The sequence below is a fragment of the Passer montanus genome, unplaced genomic scaffold (assembly GCF_014805655.1).
Source record: "Passer montanus isolate IOZ18808 unplaced genomic scaffold, ASM1480565v1 scaffold47, whole genome shotgun sequence".
Classification (NCBI taxonomy): domain Eukaryota; kingdom Metazoa; phylum Chordata; class Aves; order Passeriformes; family Passeridae; genus Passer; species Passer montanus.
This window is the reverse complement of record NW_024369596.1, coordinates 6,573,543-6,594,968: the sequence shown is the minus strand read 5'-3', so window position 1 is coordinate 6,594,968 and position 21,426 is coordinate 6,573,543. Positions and strand designations below refer to the sequence as shown.

Below are 21,426 nucleotides of genomic sequence, written 5' to 3'. Positions count from 1 at the left end.
GCTGCAGAGGGGGTGGGCACCCCAAGCTGGAGAGGGGTGAGCACCCAAAGCTGCAGAGAGGGGATGAGCACCCAAAGCTGCAGGGAGGGGATGAGCACCCAAAGCTGCAGGGAGGGGATGGGCACCCAAAGCTGCAGAGGGGATGAGCACCCAAAGCTGCAGGGAGGGGATGAGCACCCAAAGCTGCCAAGCTGGAGCTGCTTATAGGACAGGAACTGCTTCCAGGCCTGCCAGGCCTCAGAACCAGGGAATCCTGATCCCTGGGACACGGGGATCTGGGGACAAAGGGCAGCAGTGGGAGTGTGCAAAAACTCACTTCAGGAGAGCCCACGTCTGTGTTTGTGGGAGCTGCTGCAGGGATTTCCCCAGCTGAGAGCCAGCAGGCTCCAGCAGTCTGTGCCTGCTCGTGGGGTCCTTAGGCTGGAGAAGTGCCAGCATTGCCCAGCACTGCCACGGTCACCTCCATGTCCCCAAGTGCCACATCCCGCCCTTCTCCTTCCCCCCAGAACACAGGCGTGGGGCTGGGGCACAGCTGGGCCTCCCTCCTGTGCAGTGCATGATTTTCAGGAGGAGCACAGCAGCAAACACAGCTCTGAGACAGTTACTCTGCTTTTTGCACAGGGTGAAGAGTAAGAACAGCTTCTGCTCTGGTACCAGGAGAAATGAAGGAAAATAGTATATAACAAAATTCAGTATATAACAAACCCTGTGCTGTTTGGTAGGACTGGGATGAGCCTTGTGCTGAAAGGTCAAACATGCAAAATGGTGGGGTGTTTTTTGAGCTGGGACACAGGGTGGGAATTCCTGGATCCTCTGAGTTTCCCAGGTGTTTAGTATCAAAAAACTTGAAGGATTGGGTGTGTTGTATTGTGCTATTCATAACCCAGCTGAGCTTTGTGTGAAATGAGCCCATTTTCGGTGAAAGCATATTTTAACCAGCTGCTTTTTGTTTCTGTTTTGCTTTTTTCCTTTTTTTTATTTCTCCCTTCCCAGTCTCCCCTGCCCATGGAGCCCGTCCAGCGTCCTGGAGCTACTTCCCCCCTTGTATGTCTTCATTTATTCCTTTGTCCTTCTTTCATTCTTGCCTTGTTTCTCTGTCTCCTTTTTCTTTCCTTCTTCTTCTGTACATGCAGGTCAGTAGCACTGATGCCCTGAAGGATATTTAGGGGAAACCAAAACAAACCTTTGTTCTTAGGTGCTTTTCTAAAAGATATTTGGACATAAAATAATGCAGCAGGGAAAGAACAGAGCTGGTTATAGCTCTTTTCTGGGGGTGATAGAATCATTTTGAATCCATAAAAAGATTGAAAAGATTAAAAAGAAAGAAATTAAGTGTCAACCAAGTATGAATGTCAGTGTGAAAGAAACAGAAGATAAAAATGGGTGATAGGGAGGAATTAAACACAGTTATTGAAGTTTGTTAGAACATGACAACCTTCAGAAGCCAATTTTTTTTTTTTAATGAGGGAATGGTGTTTGCGCTTAACATCTGACAATGCCCAAAGTGAACTAGTATGTGGCTTGTTTATTCAGAGTCCTGCTTCACGTTGCCATGGTCTTTTTAGATCCTGCTAGTGCTGGTCTAAACCTCACAGCAATAACCTGGTGTCAGTAAAACCTGGGATTGGTCATGTAGATTTATCATTTTTACAGCAAATGCCTCACTTGCACAAATCAGCTCCCCCTGGGATATTGTTTGGATTCCCTAAGTGAGTCTGAAAACTGGATATGCAAATACTGTAAAGAGATAATTATAAAATACATAATATTGATGTAAATGTACACAGATATATCCCTTGCCCACATGCCCACTGCCAGCCTGCTGGCTCAGCCTGTGCTGCTGTCCCTGGAGAGTGAGGAACAGGCAGTGCTCCCATTCCCAGGCCCCTCCAGCACAGGAAAACCTGCTCCTGTGGCAAAATTTGGCTTCTGAGCAACTTCCTGGGCACGTGCCAACACCTCCAGGCAGAGGGAATGTCCAGAGTGGGAGAGCAGGCTTTGTACTGGGACATGTCACTGAGAGTGAGGTGAGGCTTCTTGCACTGCCCATGTCCAGCTCCACAGGAGCCAGGGAATTCTGAAACTGGGACGGAGGTTTTAAGAATGAAGATAGAATTTATTGCTGTGACTGGTCATGTCCACTGATAAATAATCTGACAGAAAATTTGGGAGGAATCAGAATAGTGAATCTTGTAAGATCCAGGGAGTTCCCTTTGGGCACACAAATACGGAGAAAAGATTTTTCTTAATGTTTTTCCATTTGTACAGTCAAGTTCATTGGATCCCTGAGCCCTTCAGAGATGCAATTCCTCCAAGGATCAGCAGCAGTTAAATTCAGATAACACAGGGAGGCTTTAGCCTGTCTGTTTTTTCTGGCAGACTTTTTTATTAGGTTTTTAACACAAAAACAAGGAATGGCCACATTTTTGATTATTTAATGCCAGTGGTCAGTGTTGAGTCCCCTTCTTCTCTGAGCTGTGAGAAGGAAGATTCTGACAACAGAACAGCTCTAATATTTCTGCTCAAAGCTATGAGGCTTATTTGTGGTTCTGCTTGTTTTTCCAGTGAAATTAATTCCTTGTGACAGCCCTGTCCCTCTGTGAGTCACAGAATTGCCACAGAGATGACAAACTTGGCTGTGGCTGCTCTGAGAGCACCACTGGAGCTGGGGAACCACATCCTCCCCTGGCTGAGCACTCCTAGGCTCTGGGGCTGTTTTATATTATTCCTGTATCCCACAGATCATGGCTTCCACTACCAGGAATTTAGAAATATTTGTGTTTGTTAAGTATGAGGGATTTGAGGTCCTGTTCACGTTTTGAGGGTGCAAGGGAGAAGTTCCTTTCTGGGCTCATTTAGGCACTGAAGTTCTTTTTTGGGCTCAGATAAACGAGCTGAGCTCTGGACAGGCAGGCAGGGGCTGGAAGAGGGTTTTGTAACTGGGACAAAGTGCCCGTGACCACAAGCTCAAAATCTTTGGTTTCCCAGCCACAGCAAAAGCTGTTCCTGTGTGAGCTGTGCTGTGTTAAAAATCACTGATTTCTCCTCCAGCATTTGCCAACATAAACTGACATCTTTTATATAATTTTAATACTCTTTTTACAGTGAAAATTCTGCTTAGGGTGGTCTGTGCACAGCATCCCAGAATCCCAGAGTGCTGGGGGTTGGAAGGGAGCCTAAAGATCATCTGGTTCCACCTGCTGCCATGGGCAGGGACTGGAGCTGGAATTGGCCTGCACACACTGTGCTCACTCCTGAGCCAGCTCCAAGCCCCCTTGCTCAGGCCCCAGCACCACCCACTTCATCCCCAGCTCAGTTTTCCAGGGATTTGGGTGTTCACTCAGCTTAGTTCAGCTCAGCCCATGGTTTTTGCTGTTGACACTGTGAGCTCAGTGGATCAGCTCCCTCACAATGTCTGCTCCTGCTTGCACACGGGTATTGATGGGCAGGAACAGTTCAGGCCTAGAACAGCCCAGAGAAGCTCAGCTCTGCATGCCCAGCACTGAACCCTGGATTTCTCCAGCTCTGTCTCTCTAATTGCTGTCTTTCCATGCTGAATTGCTGGTCTCCTGCAGTCCTGCTGGGAGATTTTTAACCTTGTCCTCTTTCTTGCCTTCTGTCTGTCCCTGTGCCCCCTCCCCCGATTATCAGATTTGGAGATGGATAGTGTAAAACCAGGCTCTGCATTTGTTACCGAGGCTCTGAACCAGTCCCACCTGAGCTCAGGTAGAGCCTGTTCTGTGCCATCACTCTCTGTCCTAACCACGTCTAACCCTGTATGTGGTAGCAATAACCACTCACTAACCCCTAGGCTTGCTGGCAGAACCTAGCTGTAGTGTAATAAGTAGTGAAATAGAGAATTATCAATTTCTTTTTACAAGAAATTTTTCTTTTTGAAACCTGTTGGGTAGAAAAGCCAGTGCCTGGTTCTGAGAACCCAGCTTCTGAGGGGCAGATTTTCTGCAAGTGATCTCCAGACCCAGTGAATGAATCCACATCTTAAGGTGATGCTCAGCACACCTGGGCCTTGCCTTGTGCACACTCTGCAGTATCAGCAGCCATGTGGGTGTATCAGAAATCAGCTTCTTTTCTCCCTCAGCTGCTGCACTTCTAAATATAAAGCGTTCTTCTTTTCCCAGGCTTTCAGTTGTGCCTCACTATCCAGTTTGCCAAACCCTCTGTGACCATGCTCTGGAGGGAAGAGCTTGCTTGAATAAGAGAGAGAAGAAATGTGGTTAAATATATAGTTTTATGGCAATGAATACAACCCTCCTGTGTGCCCAGTGCACTGAGAGCAGAAAACAACTGTGTTGTGTTGTCATTGCCATGACAACGTGGCTGTCGCTTGTCAGAACTGGCACTAGGTGAAATTAAAGTGTTGCAGTGGAACTGAGGAGCTGAGATTTGTGCCTGGTACATTTTACATAATTAAACATTTGATCCTCAGTTATTGAAAGGTATTTGACAGCAGACATTCCCATTTATTCGCTTGTTGTGTTAAGTCATGCCTGGACTTCTGTTTCCCTGGATCTCATAAGTGCTTGGAAATAGACTGTAGGTGGGATTTTAGGAGGCAGAGCAGCAGTGTGTGGGAGCTTTATTTCTAGGCCGGGCTTGGCACCAAGGCAGATGGCAGAGTTCTTGCACAGGCTTCAGAGAACATTGTCCTGTGTCCCTCTGTTTCACCTAGTCCCTTGGGATTTGAGTTGAACTGTACCTTCCTGGAGGTCATCCCAAGGTGAACAGGTTATTATTGGATATTTTATATCAAAGCAAAGCTGATAAATACAGCCAGTCAGAGCTCATTTGAGTCCTGCTGTCCACAAAACCATGGAATCATGGAATCCCCTGAGCTGGACCCACAAGGATCATCATTCTGCTGGCCCTGCACAGACACCCCAGCATTCCCACCTTGTCCCTGAGAACGTTCTCCAAACACTCCTGGAGCTCTGGCAGCCTCGGGGCTGTGACCATTCCAGGCAGAGGAGGAACCTTTCCTGATACCCAGCAGCACTGGTAGAACACTGCAGTTTATGAAGGAGCCAGTGCTGGTGCAATTTGGTGACTGAAGTGCTTGATAAGTACCAGGCCTCTCTTCTAATTGTATTTGAACTGATTGCACATCTTCTTGTGGTTTAGGTGTAAAGCTCTGCTTCTTCTGTAGTCCTTGTCTGGATGCCCATTGCTCCTTCTCCGGTCATCAGAGGAGGATTTATTTTTAAACTAGGCTTTAGGGCTTTATTTCACTCCCATCAGAAGGGCTGAAAGCTTGCTTTAAAAAAGCTGGAGTGTGGATCTTGGATACATTAGGAATGTCAACCTTCACCTTCAATAATTGTGCTGTTTTGCTGGATTTCAGTGCAGTGAGCTCTGGAAAGTGCTTATTTATCCTGAATTGCTCCAGTAATTGCCAGATTTCAGGAAAAGGGGATTTATTGCAGGGACTGCTCAGGACTGGAAGACTGTTTAGTCCTTTTAGGTCTTTAACTTTTAGGTCTGTACTGCAGATCAGAACTGCAGCAGCATTTTCCTGAGTTTTTAATTTAATTTCTCTTTCTCTTTGCTATCCCTCGCTTGTTTTGAGTGATTAGTCTTTTGTTCCTTCCCATTTTTTGGCAGAAAGGGATGAGAGCTGTAGGCTGATCTGTGGAAGTGCTGCTAAATACAGGATTCATCTGGTCCTCCATGAAATTTGCACCATAAAATCTGAGATTCTGCTGGAAAAGTAGGAGTTGGAGAGAACAGCTTCCTGAGCCTATGTGCTGGGAACAGACATGGCAAAAATTCAGTGTTCCCTGGGCAGGCAGGAATGGGATGTAGGAGCACCCCAAAAGCAGCAGCAGCTCTGTCCTGCTGGGATGAGGAGCTGCTCGCAGCCCTCTCTGGGGGACTGGATTTGGAGAAGGTCCTGCTGTGCTGCAGCCAGCCTGGCAGCACCACCTGTGTTGTTCTGCTGTTCCAGCAGTAGTTTGGGAGCAGGAAGCAGCAGGGCTCTGGATCTGGTCCTGCTGCTGCACTCTCCATTTCCCCACTGGGCACAGGATGCTCTTGGCATTCCATGGAAGCACAGCATTCCCAGTTGTGGGCTGCAGCTGTGAGTGATCTTCTAAATGTCCCATTTCCCTTTTGCAAGGGGGCAGGGCTTGGGTGTTCCTCTAGACCTGCCTGGAAATCCACCTGAGGGTTCTCCATAGGGTACCGTGGTAAGACTTGCAGGCACACAGGATGGCAGGGAATTGCAGTTTGGGGCGTTCTTCACCAAACTGGGACAAGCAGTGGAATTACAAGGAGCAGGTTTTAGAGTTAAAAAGTGTGAAATATTCTTTCTACACCCTCTGCCTATGGGGACATGTTTTTATTTGTAGCTTGCTTTTGTCTTTTGCCTTCAGTAGGAAACACTTTTCCTAAGGAAAATCTCTAAACCTTGGCTAACTCCTAAGTGAGAGATGAGCAGGAATTGTATTTCACAAAGTTCCTAGGGATGCAGAGCATTTGGGAGTTAATGTATTTCTCCTTTTTCCCTAACCCTTTAATCCTTTAACAGTGCAGATGTTTCTGACAGTGGCAGTGAGAGCCAGGAGTGCATTTTGGCAGTGCTTTAGGAGCACCCCTGGCTGTTCCTTGCTCCCACACTGCTGAGGAGTTTCAGGTGATGTTTATGCAGTATTTGCAGTGAGAACAAATCCGTGTTTCTGTGACATTTCCTGGGTGCTATGGAAACTGTCTGGGTGGTTCTCAGGAAGTTCTGAGTGAGTTGGTTGACATTTTCTTCAAGAGGCTTGGATTTGAAAGCATGGAGTGGAAGAGCAGGATTTGGGGATGACTGCTGTGTCTGGAGGGCACGGGGGAAGCTGGGGCAGGGGCAGCTGGAGCAGGGCAGGAGATCCATCCTTTGGAGAGCAGCTGAACTGAAACAAAAGGGACCCACAGGCTCAAGGACCCAGGAGCAGGAGGAAGGTACCCTTTGGTCCTGCTGCTTCACTTACATCTTCTTATCATTTTTAGCTGAACTCAGAGAGTGTTTTCTAATCTATGAAAGCCCTTCTGGAGCCCTCCCAGCCCTGAGGGAGTGGATCCTGTGTCCCCTCAGAAAGTGCCATGAGTGCAAAGCCAGCGGTCCCAGGACAGTTGGTGGACAGCAGTGTTGTCCTGTGGGACTATCAGGTGCAGGCTGAGCCTGGGGATGCTCCAGGGACCTTCTGCCTTCTCTGAACAATCCCAGTAAGGCACAGGTGGAGGTGTTAGTGAATGAGCCTCTGTGTCCAGCCCCCAAGTTTGCATTCAGGTTTTTTCCCTGGCATAGATGAGTCTCCTCATAGATGAGTAGTATGGAAAAGATCCCACACAGAGCTGGCACAAAAACCCCCATCCCTGCCAGGGTCCAGGCTCCTGGCCTAGGAGCCCTTTGGCAGCTTTGAGGAGCAAGGGGAGCAGCAGAGCTCTGCCAGCTGAGGAGCATCCTCTGCTCCATGCCAGTATATCCTACATCCCCACTGGGAGGCACTACTGGTGTAATTACAGCACTGGAAATCAGCCTCCAGGCACAGGGAAATGCCTGGAACACAGGTAGAGGGAAGAGCCACATCATTCCTGTGTTCCCTATTGGGCTGTTTCTCCAGAGTGTGGTCACTGAGGCTTTGGAAAGAAGCTGAGCCCATAAACAGCAGCTCCAGGCATCTCACACTTTGACAGATAATTTTGTGGTAAGCCTTGACCATGTTTCCTGGGGAATTTTAATTGGAAGAGGAAAGGAATAAGCATGTATGTGGATCTGTGCACAGTCTGTACACATCAGTTCATGAATAATGACATTCATCTGTGTTCTGTGCAGGTAAGAAAGAGCTGTGTTGATGTTTGTTATGAAAACATTCCTGGTGTTTGAGAGGCTGGATCCCCCAGAATAGGCGGAGTGGTGTGAAGCAGGGCAGTGAAACTTGGCTGAGTGCAGGCTGTTGGAGGCACCAATGTGCTTGAATAAGGCCACTTTCCTTTTCACTTGTTCTGTGCTGCTTTCTCACTCTGCCTGCTCTCCACTTACTCAGGTTGGGGGGGCTGTTATTTTTAAATGAGTTGGTTTTTTCCTTTCTCACAAGCTCTGTCAAAATGGGACTTAACTGTAGTCATAGTTGGCTTAGCAAAACTCTGCAGTTATGCTAAAATCTCTGAAATAATGGCAAGAGGGAGTTGGTTCTGCTCTGCTTTTCCTCTTCTTTTCTCCTGAATAATTCTGTAAATTAGTGTGAGAGCCAGATTGTGGCTTGAAAATACTTCAGGCAGTTTTAACCATAACTGATGGCACAAAGCTCTGATCTCTTCCTGGCCTATGGATTTATCAAGGGTTGTGCCAGTGCATAGCTCAGCTCTCCCATTGAAACTGGTCCTGGAAAGCTCACAAAGGTTGAGCAGCTGCACCACCACCCCTCTGTGCACAAAGACTTCATAAATGGAATAGCTGGAGTATTTTTCTTGCAAGCCATGGCAGACCATGGCTCCATCCACCAAAACCTCGGTCACCACATGGTACCACTGTGCCCAGAGAAGCTGTGGCTGTCTGGCAGTGCCCAAGGCAAGGCTGGACAGGGCTTGGAGCACCCTGGGAGAGTGGAAGGTGTCCCTGCTCATGGCACTGGTGGGACTGAAAGACCTTTAGGGTCCCTTCCAACCCATTATGGAATTTGATGATTCCATACTCTGTGACATGAGATACCTGGATGTCAAACCCGGTTGCTGACAGCTCTGAATCAAATAATTTTAAGGCATTCCATGCCATTATGTGCTGCTCTATTGGGTTTTTTTAATGCCCCACTCTGCTTTCATCTATAATTTCTCAGCAACACCCCTTATTTTTAAAGGGGTTTTTGTTTATTTTTGGGGGGGGGGGGGGTGTCTGTGTGTTGGGAGCAGCTGAATGCAGGATAAATCCAGCTGAGGATGAAGCAGCATTGGAAAACCCTGACTGTCCAACTCCTAATGATGGCTTGAACCTCCTAGGGTGGTTACATTTGCAAAACCAGAAAGCAGAAGAATCTACAGGCTGCACTAATAACATTCTCTGGGTTGCTTTGCCTTCCCAGTTCTGTCTGAAATAACTTTTGGAGGATAGGGTGAATTTCAGGATTGAATTTGTGACAGGCACATGGATGGACCCTTTTTTCTGTGCTTTCAAGTGCTTGGGTTTCTTAGCTGGGTTTAAAAGATAATAATTTTCTGCTTTCTCTGCTCCATGGCAAGCAGACAAACTCCTCAGGAGTGGGGAATGCATCTCTTTCACTTGCTTAATTAAAAAAAAAAAAAAAGAAAAAGCTTGCAATTGTCTGACAAAAGAAATTAGAACAGAAAATGAGACTCATGTGATTATTTTATTATTTTCAATCAAATATTCAGAAGCAGCAGAAGGCATTGCAGTGCTGTTCAGTGCAGTGGAGAGCAGAGACCCCTGTGCAGGTGCAGAAGGTCCCAGGTGCAGAGGAGTCACATCTTGGTTGCTCAGGTTTCATTCCTAAAAGAAAGGCAGTTTCTAAGAAGGATTAAAGATTTTCCTTTACAGGAAGCAAAGTGCAGATGAGGGAAAGGTGTGTCATTGTACACCAGGTAGTAAAATACCTCCTCAGAGCAGTAATTTGAAAGGTAAAACCCAAGCCTGAAGCTGAGGCAGCTCTCTGTTACTGAGGATGCAGCTGTTACATTCCTGCTCTGATTAGCAAAAATAGGATTGGGCAGCTCCTGGCCTTAGTTTTGAAACGGCACCAGCAAAGTGTGTGAATGGGGGGGTCACCAGCCTTGAAGAAGTCTTCCTAGCCAAGCCTGGCCTACAGTAAAAAGAAAAAAAATACATATAGGGAGCATACAGCACATCCTGGCAGCTTTGGGCAGCTCAGCGTTACTGCTCTGAAGTCCTAGATGCTGCTTGGAATTGTATGTGCATTTTGCATGTTAATTTGGAATAGCATTGCTTCTGCTCTATTCATCTGTGTTGGGATTTTCCCAGCTTTGATCAGTGGGTTTGGTAGGAAGAACGTTCTGAGAATGGTGAGTTGGTACCAGGGAAAAGGGTTTGCACTTGGAATTATTCAGAGAGAAGTGGATTTAGGGGTTGTGCTTGGCTGCTGAAGTAAACCTGGTGTGATAGCGTGCTCATTGTCCAGGCCAAGCAAGTCCAGCAGTGAATACCAAGTGTACAGAGAAGCTGGAGAACAGGATCATCGGGGGATGTGAGTCAGCAAACCATTTTGAAAACAGCACGGAGGAGAAACTGTGAGCACCCAAAGAAATGAGTTTTCCCCTCTGCTCATCAAGATATCTGCAGATAGAGAGGCAAATTCCTCCTTAGTCCTTCTGATCCTGAGGTTGCCCACCTTTACCTGGCATTTTAAAGTGGGTGACAGCAATTACTGAGATTGATGAACTAGTGTTAATGGGGGAGCTCAAGGACGAACAGCACAATGGTAGAACTTATCCCACAAACCTGCAGTAAATGCAGGTGAGGTCAGATCTACCAGAGAGTTTTTAATGTGGTTTGTTTTCAGTGATCATTGATTCAGCTCAATGCCAACTAGCCCCTCAGAGTGTCCCTGTGATTACATTATCAGGGACATGGTGGGTGCAAGGTGTAGTGCCTGGGCTGTGGGGCCCAGACTGTGTCACATCTGCAAGCTGGGACCTGCTTCCACCAGAGCACTCAGGCCTGCCTCGTGTGTCTCCCTTCCTTCTGGACGTGCTGGGACAGATCTTCAGTGTGGCCTCAGGGATCTGCAGCGGGAGCAGTGGCTGAGGGACAGGGATGGTGGCACCGATGTGCCCCTGAGCTCCGCAGTTTTGGTGGGATTGGGCTGTGGCCCTCACCACAGTGTCCTCTGTAGTTTTTGTGGCATGAAGGAGCAAGGAAGGAGAAAGTGGATGAAGGCGAGTGCAGCTTTCCTGGCCCACGTCTTTTCCTGAAGGTGCTCACAGGCTGAGGGGATGGCACCGGGCCCATCCCCATGGTGGCAGTTCTGGAGCGGTTGTGGGTTACAAGAGACAAAGCCAGTGGTCCCAAATCCCAAAATCCCAGGATGGGTCAAGCTGGAAGGGACCTCAGAGGGTCACCAGGTCCCAGCTCCCTGCTCCAGCAGGGCCACTCTGGAGCACAGACAGGGCACAGGATTGTGCCCATGGTTCTGGAATATCTGCAGTGAGGGACACTCCCCACCCTCTCTGGACAGTCTGTTCAGTGCTCGATGACTGCACAGGGAAAGTTCCCCTCACGTTCAGCTGGAACTGCCCTGCTCCTCTTGTCCTATTGCTGGGCACCAGCGAGCACAGCCTGATTCATCTTCTCAGCACCCCCTTCGAGATTTTTATACCTGGGATTGTTTTACATTTCTGTTTTAGACCTTCCGCAGACGAGCAGCCGTGTGCTGCTCCCCATCCCTCCCTGCCCACCCTGCGCCCTTTGTCCGGCCCCGGGAGGGGCGGCAGGAGGGTCCCGAGGGTCCCGCGGCGGTGCCGGCCCGGGGCAGCCCCGGAGCGGCGGCGAGAGCCGGGGAGGGAGGGAGGAGGGAAGGAAGGAAGGAAGGAGGCACCTGCGGAGGAGGAGGAGCCGGGGAGGGGCTTGGCAGAGCCGCAGAGGCTGCGAGCGCCCGGCGCATCTCGCGGATCCCGGCGGAGCCGAGCCAGCCCGGCGCGGAGCGGGGACCCGGCCGGGACAGGGCCAGGTGAGGCAGCGACAGCCCGGGTTACCCGGCCGGGGCTCGGAGCGGGGGCCAAGGTGTCTGCGCCACTTGTTGCTTAGTAACTTGCCAGGTACTTAATGTGCGTGTGGGGAATGAGTGGCTTTGGATGAGGATTCTTCCCCGGTGGTGGTGCGTCAGGAAAGAGGCTGTTGGTGCATACTTTACATTGGATATTGGGAAGGAATTCCTCCCTGTGAGGTGGGCAGGTCCTGGCACACGGTGCCCAGAGCAGCTGGGGCTGCCCCTGGATCCCTGGCAGTGCCCAAGGCCAGAGGTTGGACGGGGCATGGAGCAGCCTGGACAGTGGAAGGTGTCCCTGCCATGGCAGGAGTGGCACTGGATGAGCTTTAAAGTCCCTTCCAAGCCAAACTCCATGATCTGATGGTACTTACCAGCCCCTGGTTGGGCCCAGGGGTGCTGGGCTGTGCTGGGGTGTCCTGCCAGGACACTGCTTGGAGCCCGGCTGGTCCTGCACGGGTGTGATGCCGTCGGGGTGCTCAGATGCCTCCCTGCCTGGGATCATGTTTTCAGCCTGGTGTCACTAACTTCTCTCTCTTCCCTGGCTGCTGGTTACAGACCTGTGCTTCTGCAGTGGGAAAAGATCCTGGGGATCCGTGCCCTTGGGCAGGTTCCCTGGCTTGGTGACCCAATACCGATTAAATCTACATACTTACTCCTCTCCCCTTCCTTGTTAATTGTTTTACTTTTGTTTCCCTCTAACTGATCTCTGCCTTAAGGTTTCTATTCCACTTTGCTCCACATTGGGTTCGTAGTTGTAAATTGTTTTATTGGATTTGTTCTGGGGTCATGGGTGTGTAGCAAACCGGAGCTGTTAAAGGGAGCCTCTTTCATGTCCGGGATGATTTGTGTGAGGATTCCCCACCCAGATCCCAGCAGAGAAGGAATTCCAGCGTGCACACCCCCTCCACTCCAGCGTGATCCTGGGGCTGCAGGGCTGGAGTTCAGTGCCTCCCTCTCAGATTTATACCTCCCTCCCAAAGAAGCAGCTGACAGGGGGGAATGTCTACAATTTAAATTTCAATAGATTTTTGCATATCACTTTATCCTTTTGTCTTCCCTCCCTTCCCAGACTGACACATTCCTAAGCATTAATATTACTGATGCTGTTGGTCAGGAGAAAGGGGCTTCCTATTAAAACTGCCAGCCCATTGTTTGCTGGAGCCCTGGGGCAGGGAATGCACACTCTGGAAAATAAAATTCCCAGGGAGAGATGTTACTGTGATCACAGTAGACACTTTGCAAGTAGCCATGGCTCGTCTGTTCATATTTGTTCAGAAAACCCCCTAAAAGCCAGAGCCCATTTTAAGGACTAAATGCCCTGCAGGATCTGATTATTTGTGACAGAGAAGACAGGAGGCCTTCCCTTTCCACTCTTCCCCTGCCTCCTTTGTTCTGGGTACCACACAGGCATGATAAAAGAGGCTCATTTGAAATCAAAGCCCTGCTCTGGGAAGTGAAAGGAAAAGAATATAAAGCAGGCAAAACAATACATTGTCTGCATTCCTAAGCCTTAAAAAGCAGATTTAATTCACCTCAAATCCCCAGACTTTTAGGTGAAATTTTCACTTTCAGTAAAGTTTTTACACTTTTTCGCTGTGTAAGGAGGATGTATGTGAAAATGTAATTTTTATCCTCTCTTAGCTATTGTATCCTTCTTGTGCTGTATAAAGTGACTGTAATGTGAATGAAAATTTTGGTCATGGTCTTCAGTATTCTTTTTGTTTCCACTCCAGGTGGGTGGAAACTTAACTTCCAAAGGCAGAATCAACTCAGGGGTTAATAGCAAAGTATGAACAGTTTAGGACGGCAGGGCTGTAGATAGAAGAAGAACCAGGGCAGTATGGATCTGGGAAGGGTAGGTCACTGCAGTTTGGAAGTAACTGGTGTGGGCTGCAAACACTTGCCCTCGGGCCAGTGAGAATGAGAGAGGCAGCCTTTGGGAAGGGACTGGGAGAGCAGCAGGGATGTTGCCTGTCATACTGGGAGTACCATACCTCAGGACAGCCTGTACCCAGGGCAAAGGCTGTGCCATGGGCATCAGGAGCAGTGAGGCAGTGTGCCCTGACCCGGGCCTCCTCCTGTTTCCAGAGGGATCGCTCATGCCCCTTCCCCATGGAATCAAAAGGGTTTGTTCCTTCCCCGTGCCTTCCCAAGGCCTTGCATAAGAGCAAACACCCTCTCGCTGTGGGATCGGGCTCCATCTGCCAAACTCCTCATTATTCCACTTGTGTTGTTTGTTGATTCCTGTCAGATCCTTTTCCATCGCTCGCCCCCTCCCACCGGCGCGGGCTGGAGGAGCGCGGTGCCGCCGTCACTGCGGTGATCCCGGCCCGGCTGATGCCACGCTCACGTTGGAATGGCCTGGGAAGGCTCTGGGCTGCCTGCCCTGTCCAAAGTGCTTGGTGTGATGCAGGGTTAGCTTGGGTTACTGTCAAGTTTTTGGAAGATCTCCTGCAGTGCTGCTGCCACTTGCAGGAATTGCGTGGGCGAGGCTCAGCTGAGCTGCAGCTCCACGGGGCTGTTGGGAAGCGTTTCAAGCAGGGAAGGAGCTGCATGAAGCACAGCTGGGCTGTGAACTAGGCACAGCAAAGGCACTTTGCCTTCAAGTGAGTGTGAGTTTGGGAACAGTCGGCTCTTGACTTCTCTGAGGCCGTGGCCACTGAAGCCAGGAGAAAAAAATGTTTGGTTTAGATTGTCCTAAAGGGAGGTTGAGGTTGTCTATTAGGCAGTTCCATCTGTATGGATGGCTAGCAGCTCCTGTCAGCTCCAACAGGAAATGTGTGGCATTGCCATCACTGTCTCCCTGTGGATCACATTCCTGTTGGTGATGACTGGTGAGTTGGAGAAGCTTCTGGCAGAGATGGCCCTGCTCTGGTGTTACCTCATGCCAAAGCGACATTTTGCCTCGTGAGTGTTGTTCCATTTCTCCTTGAGCTGCAAGTGTCTGCAGAGTTACCCAGCACAGGGTTGTTGGTGTTCATGCTTACCCTTAATGCTGCTGTGCCAGCCGAGGTTCCAGAAAAGCCTTTAACCAAAACCACCTTTCATGGGCCACACAACACAACCTTTGGGGTCATTCTGAAATTTGGTTTCTTCTCAAACCATGCAAACTGTGTACCAGAGATACCCTCAGGTTACAGTGTCACATCCTCTTCAGTGTGAATGTAGGGTTGCACATTTTGGTGTCAGAGCTCAAATCTTTGGGTGTGGTGTGAGCTTGGGCATGCGAAGTCAAACAATCCTGACATGCCAAAGTGAGTGTGGGTAGGAGGCTGACACCATCTCCCTGATGGGCAGATCTGGTGTTCAGTTCTGCCTGTGATGGTCACCTGAGTCAGAGCAGCCTTTCTAAAGGATCCTCAAGTCTCCAGGGTAGGTGAGGTAAGCAAAAGGACTGCATTAAGTTCTGCTAGAACAGAGATTTAGCTAGAATGAAAGAGAAAAAAGATATTTCAAGTGTCTCTCCAGGTATTTTTTTCCTAGCTCCATGTTTCCCAGTTTGCTCTCCTTGTCTCCCAGTTTTGCTGCTGGCCCTGTGACCTCTTTGTGTCACCTGAGCTGCTGACCCCACTGCCATGTGTGCTAAATCTCTATCAGTTTGTTTTCAGCTCCCACTCCTTTTCCAGATTGAGCCTCTAATAACTGGTTTCCTTTGCACTACAGCCCCATCCATCATTATTTCCTCCCCCAGTCACCTGTCCCAGCCTGTCCCTGCTGCATCGTCACTGGGACTCTGTTAGTCAGCACTGTTGTTTTTTTCCAAAATGCTATTTAAACTTGTTAATAGAATTAATAGATTGATAGATTAATAGATTCTAACCTACGACACCTTGCCAGCCCTTGAACCTTTGAAACCTCTCTCATGTCTGTGCTAGCCTTCAGCTGCATAAATAACTAATTTATATCTTCTGGCCATGTACTACTGCCATGGGGAAGGTGTGCTGTCCTCCAGGGATTAATTAGGAGATGTCCTGGGGTCTGTTCAGGAGGTCAGGTATCATCTTAGTGCTCCCGTATGGTCTTAGATTCTGTGCAAAGATCAGTCATATCTTGAGGCTGGAAAACAGCACAGATTTCTTGGTGTCAGACATATGTGATAGACTTTTGTATCAGACTAACCTCATGGTTATTATTCTTAAGCCATTAGTAACACTCAAAAAATTTGGCAGAAAAGCAGGGAAGGAGGTTTTGCTGTTGTACATTAGCTCCTGGTTCACGTCTGTGTTTTCTCATGGCCATAAAGAAACTTCTCCAGGCAGTTCACACTGTAGATGATCCTCGTGCATGTCACCACAGACATGTGATTTTAGTTACATGAAAATAGCCACCGTGCTGGTAGCTTCTGGATTTGCAGTGTGCTGTCTGTGGCAGAGGAGTGACCAGACCCAGATGCAGCAGAAGCTGAAGGAATTGTGTAATTGTGAGTTGCCAGGCTGGTGGGTCTCTGGTGCCAGATGTTCCTGTGCTGACCAGGAGGAGCCAGCCTGAGCCAAGAGCTGCTGTTGGCAGGAATGGGGAATAGCTGGAGTTGTGCTGAGGTCATTGCACAGACACTGCCCAAAGGATGGCTGCAGGAGCCTGGGCAGATGCAAGAGATGCAGCTTCCTTATTACCAGGCTTTATAAATAAACTGCACCACCTCTTATCAATGACCTACTTTACTCTCCATATGTGTGGGGCTCTCCTGGTAGCTGCAAATCTGTCCTTATCCTTGGCTGGTTTTGTCTTAGCTAATTTGAATGGTTTTTATCAAATTACACTGAAGTTAATCACCTTTAACGTATTTCTGCACTTCAGAGCCCAGCCTTAGCTGATGGCAGCCTGGCACTAGAGAAATGCTGCAGCATCAGAAAACATAATTTATTTTGCTCTTGTTTATGGCAGACCAGTCAGTACATATTTATGAAAGTTATTGGAGACAGAAAGATATTTTTAGACTCTCATATCTATGGAATTTTAAATTATCTCTTGAAAATCTTTATGCCTACTGAGGGAGCCCAGTATAGAGATTAGTGAGATTATTGCTGTGTTGGTTGGTCCTTCTTCAAACCCAGCATCCTGTTCAGGGACTAAGGAATGGTGTGCTTGGTGGTGCGTGGTTCCACATTCTGCTTGGGGTTTTTAGGGCTGTGTAAATGAGCTTCCAAAATAGAATGTGCTGTGGCAGGAGGGAAGGAGGAAAATGTCTTGTTGCTAAGGAACATGAGAGAGAACTGGGAGATGTGACTCAATTCTTGGCTTGGCATCACTTCTCCTCGGTGAGATGTGGGTCTGCAGAGTGGGTTTTTCCAAGTGCAAGGGGATGGATATTGAGTGTATTGGCTGATGTTTTCAGCAGGAGTCAGGGTGACTGCTGCTGTGTGGGGACCCAGCTGGCCTCGCTCTGCTCCCACCCTTCAGTGTGATCCTGAGTGTGCAGAATCAGGAGCGCAGGAAATGTGGCAAAAACAACCCCAGCTTCTCATCTCCTGATTCCTGGTGCTGCTCTTTTTTCAGAAGAGTCTGTTGCTTCTCCTTCTCTCCCTGCAGCAGTTTAATTTTAGAAAAGAATGGCTCTGGAGGGACTAATAGCCTAGAAAAATTTTTGCCTGGTTTGCTGTAAATCTCCTTTAAGCGAGGATGGATTTCACTTTTGTTTTCTATTGCTTTTCTTTATGACATTCCCACACCTTTGTCCATCTTTGATTTTGTGCCTGCCAGTGCAGTTTGCGTATTGTTGTGGAGCTCTGCAGCCACACGTATTTTGTTGCTGTGGTCTGAGCACCAGGCTCCCATTGCAGCGGGGTCCAGCTGGGTGCTGTGACCTGTAAAATCACTGGGAATAACAGAAACAAACAGGCTGCCCATGTGCTGGGAATGTGGGTCAGCAAACACCCTCTAAGATTATTCTCTTGGAGTCCAAATTTGCTAACCCTGTATCAGAAAAAGTGGTGCTATTACCCTGGGAAGGGGGTTTTGTCAGACCCCAAATATTAGTGCTACCAACAGGGAATGAGACAGGTGCTCTTTGTGGAACGGGGGCTTGTTTTCTCTTGGCAGAGGCTAATGAGGCTGCAGGGACCAGGCAGAGGGCTTGGGAAACAGGCAGGGAGGTTAGGAGGGTGTCCTGGAGGAAGTTGCCATTGTCCTGGATGGGGCTTGGAGCTACCTGGTCTAGTGGGAGGTGTCCCAGCCCATGGCAGGATTTTGGAACGAGATGAGCTTTAAGGTCCCTTCCAGCCCAGACCACTCTGGGATTCTGTGTTTAGAATCTTTTGCCAGGTCACCACTTGCCTGGATGTCCCCTGGCCTTTGGGAAGAGGCAGGATGTGTCAGCTGGAAGATGCTGTCCTGCTGCAGGGTTGGCTGGGTTGTGTTTTGTTCCCAAGCCTTTGTTGTCTCACGGGGCTTTTCTTGCTGAGCAGAAGAAATCTGGGGACACAGTAAGCTGCATTTGTTTGTTAAAAGGGTTTTTCCTGTTTGGTCTCTATGATCCAAAGCCAAGGAATCAGGAGACAGTGCTCCTTGCCATCCCACCTTTCCTTCTCTTGGCAGCACTTCGGGCAATTCTAATTAAATATTGCAGTGGTCTTGGGAAGGATTTTGTGGTCAGACATCAGTTGTGGAGCTTGGGCTGAGCCACGTGGTGCTGTTGGACTGTGCTGTGAATCCCAAATAACTGCATCCCTAATGAGTCCATGGGGCACAGGAGGGATCAGGACCAGGGGCAGCAGGTCGGTTCTGGGCTGTCTCACCTGGGCTGGCCCTGCTCTGCCTTAAGAGCATCAGGGGCAGCAGATTTTTCCTAATCCAGGTCACAGCAGTGGCTCAGCTCAGCCTCGGGGAACGGTGTGGGGACACCCAGCAGTGCCACCATGGGCTGAGCTTGTGGTGTGGGGACACCCAGCAGTGCTACCATGGGCTGAGCTCAGAGGAAGGCTTGGGAGTCCTCAGCAAATCCCAGGGGATCCCTCTGGGCCTCCCGGGGGGTGAGTTGTGCTGACCAAGAGCATGCAGCTGATGAGGAGCTGATGGCTGGCACAGCTCTCCAGTGAAGCTGGAGAAATCATGTCCTGAGGGTGAAGGAGCCTTGCTTTTAATGAAGTGGTTGTTATTTAATAGCTTTTACCAGTGTCAGGGGGATTTGGGGCCTCACTTGCACCACCAATGCTGGTGGTAACAGCAACAGAACTGCCTGATCCATAAATGTTCCTGGGAGAGATACTGGGCAGCTTCCCAAAGCCACAATGAACTACCTGGCACAAGGAATCCTTTTCCTTCCTCCCCTCCCCACCATGTAAAGGCTTTGGCCAGCACAGTTACAACGGCAAGGGGGGAGGGAGGAGATTTTTGTGCTCCTAATTGATATATTTGTGCCAGCAAAACTTCAGAAGTGGTCCAGACTCAGGTGGGGTTTTTCAGTTGGGTTTCATTTGGGGTTTTTTTGCAGCCAGGCACTCTCTACCGGATGGAGAATTTATCTTTGCTTCTTCAGGCCAAGATATTGAGCCAAATCTGCCTTTCTGAGGAAAGCAGTCCTTGCTCCTTCTAGGAAAGTCTCCCATTTCTTGGTAAACAATGTGTTTTATACTGGTTAAGTCTGAGGTGGAAAGTAATATGGATAAATGTTAGAATTTTTGTTTAGTTTGGTTTGGCTTTCAGTTGGTAACTTAAAGAGCAGCAACCATTTGAAATTTTCTGTTAGTAATGCTGGTTCCCGAATTTATTTCTGTGAGCACCTTGTGTGGAGACTCAAGCTGTGAGTGCATCAGCTCTATCATGTCCCTGCTGTATTAGAGGGACAGTAATGGTAGGAAAGGGTTAATTGTTTTATGCACATCTGCTTGGTTTGTAACACTTGTAGATTTGTTTCAGGTCCAAACCCTCTGTGTTTTGATTCCCTGGTTTTCCTGCAGTCACCAGTTCTGGGTGCAGGGCAGTTATGGGTGCTGCAGCAGGAGAGCACTGCTGGCTGCTGCTGTCACTGTCACCCGTGGGCAGCGAAGCCTTGGATGGGTGTTTTGGAGCAGAAAACACCGATTTTGCAGCGTTCCTGGCAGCTTTTGGCACTGGCACTTGTCCAGAGCCTGGCTCTGCTGTGCTGCAAGAGCCAGGCTCTGTGCTCACCCAAACCAGGATGAGCAGGAGTCAATCCCTGGGGATGCACTGGTGCTCCAGGGGTCGGTAGTGCCTGGGGGTGGGGGGATCCCACCTGCTGCTGCTGCAGGAGGCAGCTCCCGCAGCTCAGGAGCAGAGCTCTTCCCGCTCAGACACCTACCTGCTTTCCTTCTCCTTAATAACCTGTCAGCAGGGAGGTGACTGCTTGCATTTTCTTGCCGTTCTCTTGTTCTCCCCCTCCCAGCAGAAGCCCGAGTGAATCATTCCTGCGTGGGTACAGCCCTCGGAGCTGGGCTCAGCCTCAGAGAGGCTTGCAGAGCAGGCAGTGATCCAGAGCAGGCTCTGTGGCACCAAGGAGCCATGCTGACACTTCCATAGGCTGGGGACAAGGGGATTTCTGGTGGCTGAACCTGCCCTCGCAGAGTCCTTGGCTGCTGCAGCACTTCTCTGTGACAGGGAGTTTGTGGGAGTCTGCTTAATGGTGCAGAAAGCAAGACAATTATTTTAACCTGCACTGAGTGGCTTAAAGGCAGAACAGAGTTACTGTGTTTTAAAAACTCTGCTCACTTTTCTGGTCAGTAATGCCAATACCAAGACAAATACATCTTTGGACCATGGAAGTGCACCCATTGCAGTTTTTTTTTGGTTTTTTTATCTGGTTTTAGTGCTGAGGTGACACCAAAAAGTCACTTGTTGATCTGCATTAGTAGTAGAATTTCTTTAGGACTAGAATTGGATGCATTTTTCTCCACTTAAAATCCATTCTGATTGGCTCGTTTTTCATTAAGTCAAGCAAAGTACATGGTACACAGAGTGTGAACTGATTCAAGTGAATAAACACATATTAATGACTGCTTTATTTGGATTAGTAGGTGCTCTGTTCGCCTGTTCTAAAAGCATCTGTCTCAGGTCTCTCACCTCCAGTGGTGTTACCACAGCAGCCCGGGGGTGCTAACCTTGGAAATTCCACACTAATCAGGATGAGACTGTCTCCATTTATCCTTGAGCTGGGCCGATAGGAGGTGATAAATGAGCCCTTATTTTCCTGTGATGATGGATACAACCAAACCCCATCCTGACTTTGGCATGTCAGCACAATCTGTTCCTTTATTGCGGGCAATTAAAAAACCCCATCAAACTGCAAACACTCCTTTAATTAAAGCCCCCACAGCCACACTTTGTCATGCTTAAGGCTCCTGTGGTTGTTAAATAAATGGAGTTTGATTGCTGAGGATGCAGATGTGGGGTTTGGTGGGGATTTTGGGATTTCAGGTATTCAGATGGTGCTGAGGATCAGTTTGGTGTTGTACTGCTACAGGGGACTTTGTGCAGAAGGAGACATTTGCTTTCCTCACATCAGTACAAATTTGTTAAGGTCAGTGGAATTGGGTTTATTATATAAATATACATATATCAGGTTTATTACATATATCAATAGAGGGACTGTGTCAATGTCTGGTAAAATGGAAGGAGAAATATTCAGCTGTGTGAAGGGATTAAAGCTCCTGAAGCATTGTGTGGTATAACCACGATCTTGGGACAAGGTTTTTCATGTTCCCTGCTTGAAGAGCCCCCTGAGTGAAGCAGTGCCCATCCA

General features: G+C 48.7%; 1 protein-coding gene across 9 annotated transcripts in view; it reads left to right on the top strand.

Moving 5' to 3' along the window:
• Positions 1 to 21,426, top strand: part of ARHGAP32 (Rho GTPase activating protein 32) — a 238,680-nt gene that overhangs the window by 178,914 nt on the left and 38,340 nt on the right. Inside the window, exon 1 of one of the 9 annotated variants that reach the window (XM_039721969.1) lies at positions 3,706 to 3,726. The exons of 7 other annotated variants lie outside the window; for them this stretch is intronic. The gene's annotated coding sequence lies outside the window, so the exon portion shown is untranslated. Of the gene's footprint in view, positions 1 to 3,705; positions 3,727 to 11,587; positions 11,694 to 21,426 lie in introns of those variants that run through there. One more of the 9 variants, XM_039721970.1, reaches the window with a different exon arrangement.